The following is a 13,124-nucleotide window of genomic DNA, read 5'->3' as shown; positions in this document are numbered from 1 at the left end:
ATACGTGTTTGTATAGTTGCAAAAATAACTCTGGCAGAGCATTTTCATGGGAAAACTCAAATGATAAACAGTAAAAGAATGATGATTTTATAGGTGAGAGTGGAATTACAGGAAAAAAGTTGGCCAATGCATGCTAATTTTACAAATCCAACAGCTAGTGTCCTGCTAGTGAGGATTGCAAAGCCTTGTGCTCCAGGAGCTTCCCACCGTGCTAGCTGAAAGTAATATACCTACAGTGTAGGAGCTACTAGTACAAGGACACAGCTGAGAAAAAGCCAGATGCCTATTGTTGCTGCAACAGCTGCTCATCGTGATTTCATTGAATGACTGAAAGCAACAGGAATGACAGAGATTTGCTGACATTATTTAATTTACAATATTAATGACCTTTTAAATTGTAAAAATAACCAAACAATGTTTACGGTTATTGATTTGTGTGTGTGCACACGCACATGCTGAAGAGTTTAGGCTTTTGATAGTTTGAATTTTCTGACATTCTTAAGCGGCCATATACACCTCCATCTATGGGCTCTATTCAGCAGCAGGGGAAAAGTTCCCTTTTATAGCACAAAGGTCTGCAAAATATCTTGTGCATCTGGGCAGGGTTAATTCATACATTGATGATAAATGAATTTTACATGAATGTGTAACACCACTGTAAAAATATACTTATGGGCTTGAACCATGACAATCAAAGGTCTTGTCTATGCTGGGTTTTTTTTCCTTAAAGCTTCCCATCATTGCAGCGCTATCAGTGATGGAAGCTGTAGTGCAGACAAGGTGCCCTAGCAGCTGCCAGCATTTGTACTACAGTGTCACCTAGATCTGTTCTGAGGAGGGTTAGAAAACATTGTGGTTCAAATACCAGCACCTTGTCTAGCCTCCCACTCCCCTGTTGCTAGCACTAGAGCTGCATGATGGGAAATTTTAGGGAAAAGCATCTAGTGTAGACATAGCCAAAGGTTTCAAGTAAGAATATTTTTGCAATTTTTTAAAATAGGCTACTTTTATGCTCTAAGAGTTAAAAAGTTGGTTTGGGACACTTTTTGCCATTAATTGAATTTTTAAAACAATGATCTTCTAAAACGGAGAGAGAAGGGTATTTCAGATCTGTAAAATCTGTTAATAAGGTACACAGGCCTCTTACATATTTTAAAATAGTACAAACTGCACAGATAGCATTGCCAGAAGTTGGGAATAGGTGACAGGGGATGGATCACTTGATGATTAGCTGTTCTGTTCATTCCCTCTGGGGCACCTGGTATTTGCCACTGTTGGAAGACAGGATACTGGGCTAGACGGACCTTTGGTATAACCCAGTATGGCCGTTCTTATAATAATGTTTACAAACTAGAGATAATATTGGGGAGGGATAACTCAGTGCTTTGAGCATTGGCCTCCTAATCTCAGGGTTGTGAGTTCAATCCTTAAGGGGGCTACTTAGGGATCTGGGGCAAAAATCAGTAGTTGGTCCTGCTAGTGAAGGCAGGGGGCTGGACTCAATGACCTTTCAGGGTCCCTTCCAGCTCTATGAGATAGGTATATCTCCATTTATTTATTTGACACTTTAGAATCCACAGGCAAAATCAGCCTTCTTCCTTCTCCAAGAGGCTGCCAGCAGCAATGCAGACTCAATTTGTATTGAACATATATTTTACGATACAATGAAGAACCCATACTGTGTGGTTCTATAGACAGAAATATATTACTATTTATTTGTATTGCAGTAGCACTTAGGGGCCTCAATCAGAGATCAGGAATTCATTGTGCTAGGTCAGGGGTGGGCAAACTACAGCCTGTGGGCCAGATCCGGCCCGTGAGCCATTTTAAGCTGGCCCACGAGCTCCTGCTGGGGAGCGAGGTCTGGGGCTTTCGCCCCCCCCCCAGCACTCCAGCAGGGGCGTTGGGTCAGGGGCCGCACCACGCGGCTCGGCTCCTCTCCGGCGCTCCAGCCGGGGCTGCGAGCCGCCCTACGTGTCTCCCGGAAGCTGTGGCATGGCCCCGCTCTGAGGGTCGGAGGCCACTCCACACATAGGAGCCGGAGAAGGGACATGCTACTACTTCCAGGAGCCGTTTGAGGTAAGTGCCACTCGGAGCCTGCACCTCTGAGCCTCTCCCCATGCCCCAACCCCCCACCCCAGCCCTGATCCCCCTCCTGCTCTCCAAAGCCTTTGATCCTAGCACGGAGCACCCTCCTGCACCCCAAACCTCTCATCCCCAGCCCCACCGCAGAGCCCGCACCCCCAGCCGGAACCTGCACCCCTACCCCAGCCCTGATCCCCCTCCGAACCCCTCGGTCCCAGCCCAGAGCACCCTCCTACACCCCAAACTCTTCATCCCGAGCTCCACCCCAGAGCCCGCACCCCCAATCGGAGCCCTCACCCCCTCCTGCACACCAACCTCAATTTTGTGAGCATTCATGGCCCGCCACACATTTCTATTCCCCGATGTGGCCCTGTAATGTTATTGATATAATCTGGGACCATATAGAACATGGTTGCAACCAAAGTCCTGTAGTGGCACCAAATCTTGTATAAAGGGGATCAAATGAGGTGTCTAAGACAAGGTTATGGTTTGCTGGTTATAATTATGCTGTCTGTATGTGTGTATCAATGTTGTAGTTGAAGTTATGAATGTTGGCTCTATACTGTCTGTATTTCAAACTTATGCTATGCTTCTGGGAAACATCCCAGACAAGTTGGTGTTAGCTCTGCCTAGCCTGCTTGATGGCCCATTAAGGACCATCAGCTATACAATTGACCCATTAAGAGAAGGCAAATACACCTTGCAACTCAGCAAAGTATGCAGGGACTGGCCCATGTGACTCCAGACTCCATTTTGCTGTAATTTTCCACAGTAAGGACAAAGAGGTGTTCTTACACCTGGAAAAGAATATAAAAAGCTGATGCCACGTCTTCAATCCTGCTTCTTACTTCTGGAGGGACTTTGCTACAAACAGAAGCTTTGAACAAAGGACTGATGATCCATCCCAGCTGGGGATGTACTCCAGAGACTTGATTTTGAACCTGCAGTTTATTTCATCACTGCTACAAGCCTGAACCAAGAACTTTGCCATTACTGTATGTAATTGATTCCATTTAACCAATTCTAGCTCTCATCTATATCTTTTTCCTTTTATGAATAAATCTTTAGATTTTAGATTCTAAAGGATTGGCAACAGCGTGATTTGTGGGTAAGATCTGATTTGTATATTGACCTGGATCTGGGGCTTGGTCCTTTGGGATGGAGAGAACCTTTTTTCTTTTATTGGGGTATTGGTTTTCATAACCATTTGTCCCCATAACGAGTGGCACTGGTGGTGATACTGGGAAACTGGAGTGTCTAAGGGAATTGCTTGTGTGATTTGTGGTTAGCCAGTGGGGTGAGACCAAAGTCTTCACTGTCTGGCTGGTTTGGTTTGCCTTAGAGGTGGAAAAACCCCAGCCTTGGGCTGTAACTGCCCTGTTTTAGCAATTTGTCCTGAATTGGCACTTTCAGTTGGGTCCCGCCAGAACCAGCAGCGTTACAGACCCTCAGGCCAAAAAGTTTGCCCACCCCTGTGCTAGGTACTATTGAAATAGGTAACAAAAAAACCCAGTCCCCTGTCCAGAACAACTGTGTATTTTATTGTAACTCCTTAAACCAGAGATTTTCAAAAGCAGCTATAGGTTTTAGGAGCACCAGTCCCACTGAAAGCCAATGGCACTTTTGAAAGTCTTCCACAGCACACAGTCAACCTGTGGAACTCCTTGCCTGAGGAGGTTGTGAAGGCTAGGACTATAACAGGGTTTAAAAGAGAACTAGATAAATTCATGGAGGTTAAGTCCATTAATGGCTATTAGCCAGGATGAGTAAGGAATGGTGTCCCTAGCCTCTGTTTGTCGGAGGGTGGAGATGGATGGCAGGAGAGAGATCACTTGATCATAACCTGTTAGGTTCACTCCCTCTGGGGCACCTGGCATTGGCCACTGTCGGTAGACAGGATACTGGGCTGGATGGACCTTTGGTCTGACCCAGTATGGCCGTTCTTACGTTCCCTTAAAATCATATTAAAATAATAAAACATTCACTTACAATGGCTCCCTTGGTTTCGTTCTTGGTTTCTTTCATTCTTTCTTTTTTTCATTCTTTCCCTTCAGTCTCTCCACTTTTTCTTTCCTTCCCTCCACTTTATCCCCCTAGCCCCCAGTTCCAGAACTGATTTCCCTCCTGCAGCAGCCTGCCTCTGACCATCCGTCTCAGACCCACTCCCCCAACAGTGCTCTCTCTTGCTTACTATCTCTCCCATTTTTTCTCCATCTCTATTGGCTATCAAGACAAAAGTAACCTGTATTTATTGAATCCAGCATGTATATTCATCACTACTGGAATGTAATACTTTTGCCAAGTTTTCTTTTAAACCATTCTTTCCTCACACCTCCTTTGAATTGATTATTAGGGGTTTTCCCCCCTACTTTCTTTCCCTCTTCAGTTCCCCCTGATTTTGGCCCCTGCAGTATTTTCTTCCTCTTCTTTCTATGCTCCTCCTCTCCTGGCCTTCCTCCTCCTCCTCCTCTCCTGGCCTTCCTCCTCCTAAGCCTCTCAAATGTAATAATAATAAAGCTCCCTCATGACTCGATTTTTCAAGATGCTGAGCACTCTGGTCCTGATACAACAAAGCACTTAAACATGTATTTAAGTCAACTGATGTCAATGGGACTACTCATAGGCTTCAGTGTTTTGCTGGATTGGGACCAGTATTCTCAGCATCTTGCAAGATCAAGTGTCTATAGTGCTTCTCAATTGTAGATCTCAAAATGCTTTTCAAAAGAGATTAGATGTCATCCTCATTATATAAATGGAGAAACTGAGAGACAGAAACTTGCCCAAGGTCCAGGACCAGAACTCAGGTCTGCTGATTCTTCATCCAGTGCCCTATCCTCTGGATCACACCAAAACTGGATTTCTCTCAAAACTTCTCATTTATCCCCTATAGCTAACCTTTCGCCTTGCTAACGGAGTGCTAGGCTGTGTTTCTTCTCCAGCTCCTTTCCTCCTCCCTAAGGAATCCAGAAGTGATTCTTCCCCCTTCCCTGGCAGCTGTAAGGGAAAAAGGGAGAAAATATTTTACAACTGCTCCCCCGCCCCCAATGTTCAAAAATCATGAGTCAGGCTCACCAAAAATCACGAGGCTGGCTTTCAAATCACGAGATTATGTAAATAACAATAGATTTGGGGGTCTTTTTATTTGCCTTCTGCTTTTTGAGCCTTTGGGGTCACATTTTGAAGGTTTCTTCACAGCCCCAAGGGCTAGAAACTTACATTTTTTTTTAAGAATGAAGGCTGAAATCATCACCTAGCCACTTGATTCCAGGAGCTGGGCTTTAAGGAAAACAATAATTCTCATGTTTCAGAGTCATGAGACTCATGACAAAGTCACAAGAGTTGGCAACGCTGCACTGTGCACAGCAGCCAACATTTTGAGAAAGAATTTTCAATGGACAATTCTGAAGATGAGCATGAGGATCTGTGGGTGATACCTGACAACCCCAAGTACTGGAAGGACTGTATGCACATTCTTCTGAATTGAAGGTTGATTTTATTGTATGAAAACTAAAATGGTATTTTAATTAAAAGGCTAACTGCTGAGAAAAATAACATTTATTTCTCCAAGTATTTCTACCCCAGGATGTCTATTTTTATTCTAATCTTGGCTTTTCTGATTTTTGCTGGAAGACCTTCTGTAGGACTGGAGAAAAGCAGTGATAACGAGACTGCAACAGACTGAAATCTGAGCTGCAGCTTTCCCAGCCTTCATATGACAAGGGAGGGGATGTTTAGACAGACTGTTTAAAATTCTTTGGGGTTTGAGTTTGTGTCACAGTCTGTTTAACTGATATTCCAGACAGAACCTCTCTCTGTGAAAGGTTCAATATTCCCCTCCTATTTTAATACCACTTTCACACTTGAGTTCCTCATTCCTCCAAACACTAAAACAGGGAAGTGAAGACTTGATATTCAAATGTTACAAAAGTACAAAGCAAACTTACAAGAAGAAAGGATTTTGAGGCAATATTTCCCAAGTCCCACTTACACATAATAAGGCCCCACCCTGAGCATGAGCTAAAAGGATTATGTTGGGTGAAAAGCACTTTCCACATCAATTACTAAGCTTAACTAATTTAAAGCTTTAATAAGAAAATTTTAGGACAATATGTTACTACCTTAATCAAACAAAGCATAACTAAAGCAGATAGAGCAGGGTAATGTAATGATCAATTACCAGTCCTGGGGTGCAGGTAGGATACATGTTGGTCCAATCTGGTACAAGTCCTGTGTTGCTCTAGTCCCCTTTGTTAAACAAACAACCATTATACCTTCTCTCATAACATCATGCAGGCACATGTTATTAAAACAACTGCATCTATAAACATTCTATTCTAAATATATTTTCATACACACTAACTCCAAATCCTTTTAACTGATACATTTTACTTATCCTGCTAAAATTGTCACTGGTACCTCCTTATCTATTTTTTCTAGCTATTAACTGTTTTCCTCACTCAGTCCAGCTGTCTTTTTATTGCTTCCATTATTTCTTACAACAGTTGTCATACTCTTACTTATTTATTCCTTGTGGCCTTAAAATTACTGGTTGGCTAACTCTGTTCAACCAGTGTTCATCCTCCTTACTCTGTTTTAGCCACATCTGGCTAGTAAAATCACACATTTGTCTGGTTTTCTTTGTCTTGTTATCTACACAGACCAAGAATCCACTGTAGAGAAGACACAAACCTACTTTCTGATTTCATACAAACTTTGAAAGCTGGGTCAATAAGATACATAGAGAAAACAGAAAAAATCCCTTTAACATTTTCTCATAATGCTTTTAAATATATAATACCTATTTACCTAACAGTATTTAATATATATTTATCTAACACAGTTCATTATACATTTCTTTTCAACACAAACAAAAAATATCTTTGCAGTTCACCATGGCAAATTTTCTCCTCCTTCTGCACCAAGGCTCCTATTCTCTAATCAAATCCACTAGCATAGACTCTACACACAGTGAGATCCTGCACATGCATAGGAGTCTGTGCTAGTAGATCCAATTGCAAGATCAAAGCCTGGCCAAAAAAAATAAGACAAAAAATCCACTAAATCCTACATTCCCTACTCCCCACATATTGATTTTGACATTACTATAACATGTTATGATGTTTCATCACAATGAGGTAATAGGGGACTGGAACAAAGAAAAGCCTTAACATGGGGAAAAAAACATAAAAGTACACAAAAACTAGCAACAATAGTACAAAAATTACATTTAAGAGTGTGTACAGAACTGACTTCAATGTTGCAAAATTGTACACTGCATTAGAGCTTGCACAACAGAAAAAAATATATACACACACACTAATTACAGAAGCTTCAGATATTTGGATCAGTTCCGATGCTTTTTGAAACCTGTGAAAGCTTCCAGTGGCTCTCACTACTCTTCCAGTCACAACTGTCATCTCTCTGCATCCTCTACCTATTTATTTAGAGGGAGCCCAGATGGTCGGCTATACCCATCTAGTGTTTTCAGGAGCACCCAGTAACTCCATTTTTTCCTTTGGTATCTTACGTTTTACATGATTTCTCTATATACTTTTCTATGTCACTCCTCATGTCTAAGCCCCTGAACAAACATTAATGAATTTAGCCTCACATTCCTGGAGGGAGGTGCTAGCCCTATTTGACAGATGGGCAAAGCGCTGCATGGAACTGTTAAATAGTTTCCCCAGAATTACACAAACTTAGTGGCAGAGTCAGGAATAGAATCCAAAAAGCCCAAGTCACACTCCCATGCCTTAATTGCAAGGCTATCCTGCTGATGAAGGTGGGAGACTTTTTTGCTGTGTTCAAAGTCTTTGTGGACATCTCATCCAGCTTCAGTCCCACCTGCCAAGTTGTCTTCTCTTTCCAGCTCTAAGATTGTCTCTTTCATGCCCAATGGGTCTCTGATTGCCTCCCTCTTTCCCTGACCTCTGCATTCCCCTGTTCTGGCCCTAAATCAGTGATTCTCAACCTATTTTCCATTGTGGGCTGCATATGCAGCTCTCTCTGTGCTATGTGGGCTGCATGCACATATAGATACTACCTGTATGGCCCTGAGGATGTCACATGGGCCGCAGCTGTGTGCTGATAGGGCCGCAAGAGGCACATGGGCCACAAGGTGAGAACCACTGCCCTAGAGGATCTGTGTACCCTCAATACCCAACATTCATACCAGAAGCACTGTGTGGCCCCCATTTTCTGCCCTTCCCCCCGCTACATGCACACACACTCGGACTGTGCAGTCACTTCTTACCCCTCTCCCGGGGCTGTCTCTATGTACCCCATTCTCTCCCCCACATGCTAGGGTTGCCACCTGTCCAGGTTTCCTCAGGATCGTCCCTTTTTTGAGGTAGCTGTCCTGAAAAATCTGTAAAGGGGCTCAGTCCAGCTCCACGGGCTCAGGATCATCCCACAGGTCCAACCCACAGGTCCCAGTTGTTTTTTTGTTTTGTTACTTCAGACTGGCACCCTACCCACACCAGAGGATTCTCTGTGTCCTTCCCTCTGTCCCGTATGCCTAGGGCCCTTTGTAGCACACCCTCATCTTCTCCCTAGCACAACAGGGTCTCTGTCACCTCCTTCCCACCCCACACCCCAAGCTATTGAGTCTCTATGCCCCTCTTTGTCTGCCCAATGGGGCTGCTGTCCCTCACCCTTGATTTGGGAGGGTGGCTGGCAAGTGGCAATTATTTCCTTGCGGTGAGACAGGAGGCTTTTCTCTTCCCTTTGGCTCCCCCTGCTGGGTAAGTGTGGCACCGCCTCCATCTGTGTGCTCCGAGCCATTCTCAGCTGAGAGCAACTTGTCTGGCTGTGGGTCAGTGTCTAGTACCTCCCCTATGCTAGAAATTCAGATACCTCTTATTAGGGTCTGGGCTAAAGCCAGAAATGAGGGGATAGAGTCCATCCCCGATCTGGAGGGCAGGGGGTGAGCAAAAATACCCTTCCTCCCTGCCCCCCACCCCTTGGATGGGATGATCTGAGGGGCAATCCACTGAAGGGAGTTGCTTGTGCTGTATGTAGGAAAAACCTGCACCAGGGACAATCTGAGCCTGAGTAAAGATTCAAGACTGAGTGCCAACAGACAAATTGCAAAGCACCCTCATTTTTGCCCACATGCCTGCTGCACTGATAACTCACCATGGGCTGGGTGTGTGTGTCAAACCTAGTTTATAACGACAGGTAGGATCTTAAAGTGATTTATGTACATTAAATAAGTCTCACACCACCCCGGGACATAGGGCCCTATTATTTCCCTTGTTTTCTAGCCTTTTTGCACTGCAGCCGATAAGAGAATCATTTATTCATACAAGAGGAGTCATCTCACCCTCTACTAAAATGCAGCCACATTTGCAGTGGAACATGGCATCTGTTGAATAGCACACAGCACCACTAAACAAAATTTTAGCACTGAAGCATAGATACCCCCAAACACACATGGATTATATGAAAGTATAAATCAGGCACATGCACTTGTATCAGCACAGAAAAAATGCACACATCTTTGAAAAACATCCTAAATATGGTTAGTTATTAATATAGATCCAAACATTAAAAAAGAATAGAAGTGTCCATACAAAATAAAAAGGCAATTCAGGTTGAAGAGCGTCACAACAACTGCTTTACATCAATGCTGTCATTTCTCTGCAAATTCACATGAATATGAAAGCTGCTTTGGCAGATAATCAATACTCTGAAATTAGCATGGTGGAAAGAAGATCACTGTGGAGCAGGATCCCTTAGCCTAGGGAGCATAATGTATGTTTATCCTGAAATACAATCTACAGGACAGTACCCTGTCTAACAACGTAAATAAAACCCAAGACATTGTGACTGAGCTGGAGTGCTGAGACACTTAGAAGTGCTCTTCTTTAAGGGATCATTAACCACAGGGTTATGATATGCTTTGCAAAATTCATAGCATAAATCACCCTTTATTTTTATCATTGGTGGGGGCTGAGCAAAAGCTGTGCCAAATAGTCCCTAATAGTTTTAAATAGTATATTTGTATATCCTCAACCTGGAAAGTGAGTCAAATTGGGTCCTCCTATTTTTTTAAAAATGTGTTATACATGAAATTCTGTAGTTTCTTTAGACTATTCTCCACCTCCCATTCTAATAAAGGGATGGAGGTACCAAGAACAAAATTAAGATTTTTTTTCTGTATCAGCAATGGTTGGTTTTAATTAACATTTAATCTGTATTTTGAGCCATATATTCACATTGTCCTCATTATAGGGAGAGATGTATCCAAACTAGGCATTTATCCCATTTTGGAGAACAGTTAAGTTAGCTAGTCTGACACTGTTGGTTCTGTTTTCCTCAGACCTGCCTATTAGGTATTTCAGTCAGGCAAGTCAGGAAAAAAAAAAAGATGGATATTTTGTAGCTATGGGGCCACATGGAATCTGTCAAGAAATGATTATGTAATTGTTATTCTAAGATAGCCCTGCCTTTATTTAGATCTTTACTTTAGATGCAACTTGGCATCATTGCAGCTAGAAACATAGCTATGGGCATGCCATGGTCATAGTTGGGACATGCTACCCATCTCAAATTAAACCAAGGCATCAAGCACAGTTGCTTAGCGCTGTTAAATGCCAATGAGCCACAAGTAGGTTTAGCATTTATATCATTAGAACATTCCATCATACAGTAATTGTTACATTCAAACAGCATTTATATTACAGTAGCACCTAGAGACTGAGAGTAAGGCCACATTGTGCTAGGCACTGTACAAGCACAGAAACGGTCAGTTCTTGGGCAGGAACTAAGGGTATGTTTACACAGCAAAGAAAAATCTGTGGCTGGCTTTTGCCAGCTGACTCAGGCGTGTGGGACTCAGGCTCCAGGCTAAGCCTGAAAGTCTACTCAGGAATGAAACAACCCTGCAGCCCAAGCCGGCCCGCATGGCCACCCAGGGGTTTTCCTTTGCTGTGTAAACATTCCTCTTCAAGCCTTTGTCTATTTAGAGTAACAGAAAGATGGGAAGTGAGTTGTCTAGAGTTACCCAGTAGATCAGTGACAGCAAGGAATGGAATATAGACCTGAGTCTCAGCTGAGTACCTTAACCATTGGACCACACTGCTTCTTTGATTGCTGCTTGTAAAAAGTGTGTCAATTAAGAAATTCGGTTAAATACCAAGATGATATTAACAGTAGCAAGGGGATGCCTACCTAAGAAATGCTTGTCCGACAGATTTAATACAAAAAAGAGCCAGGTGGGTGAAATATCTTTCCAGTTACACAGAGCTCTGTGTAGCTCAAAAGCTTGTCTCTTTCACCAACAGAAGTTGGTCCAATAAATAATATTGCCTCACCCACCTTGTCTCTCCAATATCCTGGGACCAACATGGCTACAACAACATTCCAAAGATCTAATACAAGACACTCATTCCAGACTCCATATGCTCCACTATGCAATCCAGCAACACAGATAAGAACTGCAGTGTCCCTCTTCCTGCAAGCAAAATGGTATAGAATATTTTCTTCAAAGACGTGGCAGTTAAAAAATAAAAAGACATGAACAATTAATAGAAAAAAGTACTCATTTATTCAAGGTATGACAAGTGTATTTACAGTATTCATCTGTTCAGGATAGATCTGTTAGTGAGCCTTAACGCAATTATAAATTACATTTAAAAGAGGAAATGCTCCAAATATGTTTCTGTTACAGAAGATACATTTTTGCAATGACAGAAACACTTAAGGCTAAGGAGTAGTTTTTACTTCTTCCCCACCACTTACAGGTACTTGGCAAAACCGATGTTTGTCTTTGAGACTATGTTACCTTGAGGGATACAGACTGCTAAATGCTACACACAATGTTGTCTCCTCTCAGTTGAGTAGTACATTTGTCAGTCTCATTCCTGACAAAAAAAAGAGCACCACTTGTGCGGATACTTGATGTAAAACTGTGAATTCAAGTAGAAGTGATGTGAATTGCAGACCTCTGTGTTTCACTGAAGGGCTGAGAGATCATGGAACAGCAAGACATTGTCCCATCTTAAAGATTCTGTCCAAAGTTCTTGTGGAAGAAGGTACTTGGCATAAGTTTATCAAGCAATTTTCTTCCAAAATGACTACAGAACAGTCATGTGGTACAATCCAGCTTTTGCACTTTAGATTACCTTTTAAAAGATAAGAGTAAAGACCTTAGCATTTTTCCACATCTATTGTAAATGAAGTAACATTGTCTGATTAAATAAAAAAAATTACTTGATTCCCATGATGCAGACTAGTATTTCAAGCCCATTTGGTTGTTCAGAAAGTAAATTATTTCACTAGTGTTAGAAAGGTGTTGCTTGAAACAGAACAGATACACAGGGGCAATTAAAATTGATTCTTCTCTTGAGGTAGGAGCCACAAGTCATATTTAGTCCTGTTTGTAAATTAACACACATGCCATCAGGAATATAACAAACCAAAAAAACCCCCAACCCACAACCAAGTTCTTTCATTATTAAAATTAAAAAGCCATAATGCGCACTGACTAAACTTAAAAGATGCACTGGGCTACCAGGCTATTGCCCTATTCATTTTGTTCCCAAAGTGTTTTGCATTTTACTTTCCACTACCTTGTTCCCCAGAAGAAAACAAAGTAAATGGGGATGTTTAGAAAATAATCCATGGCGATTTATACATCTACAACTGGAAAACCCACCACATATGCAAAGATGTTTTTAAACTACGTACTTCCAAAAATGTATATTTTGTATGTGATGGCTCTATCCCATCTTAAAAACATTAGTTTTAAAAAATTAGTTTGGTATTTTCTAACTTTGCAAAAGAATCACTTATTAGATTGATGAGACTATAGCTACTTGAGTCAAAAAATTCTGAGAAACTGCTAAAGTCAACGTTTGCACAGATACAAGTTACTTGCTGCTCACTTTAGATGAAAAATACTATGAATCTAGATTTATTGGAAAAGCACGTTAGACATTCCAACAAAATTAGAAAAATCACTACTCGCACTTTAATATGCAATCTTCATTTACCTCAATTTAGGCCAAAGAAAATTATAGTCCAGATCAGATACA

Source organism: Terrapene carolina, unplaced genomic scaffold (genome assembly GCF_002925995.2).
Source record: "Terrapene carolina triunguis isolate 2854851 unplaced genomic scaffold, T_m_triunguis-2.0 Scaffold112, whole genome shotgun sequence".
NCBI lineage: Eukaryota > Metazoa > Chordata > Testudines > Emydidae > Terrapene > Terrapene triunguis.
This window is presented reverse-complemented; position numbering follows the sequence as displayed.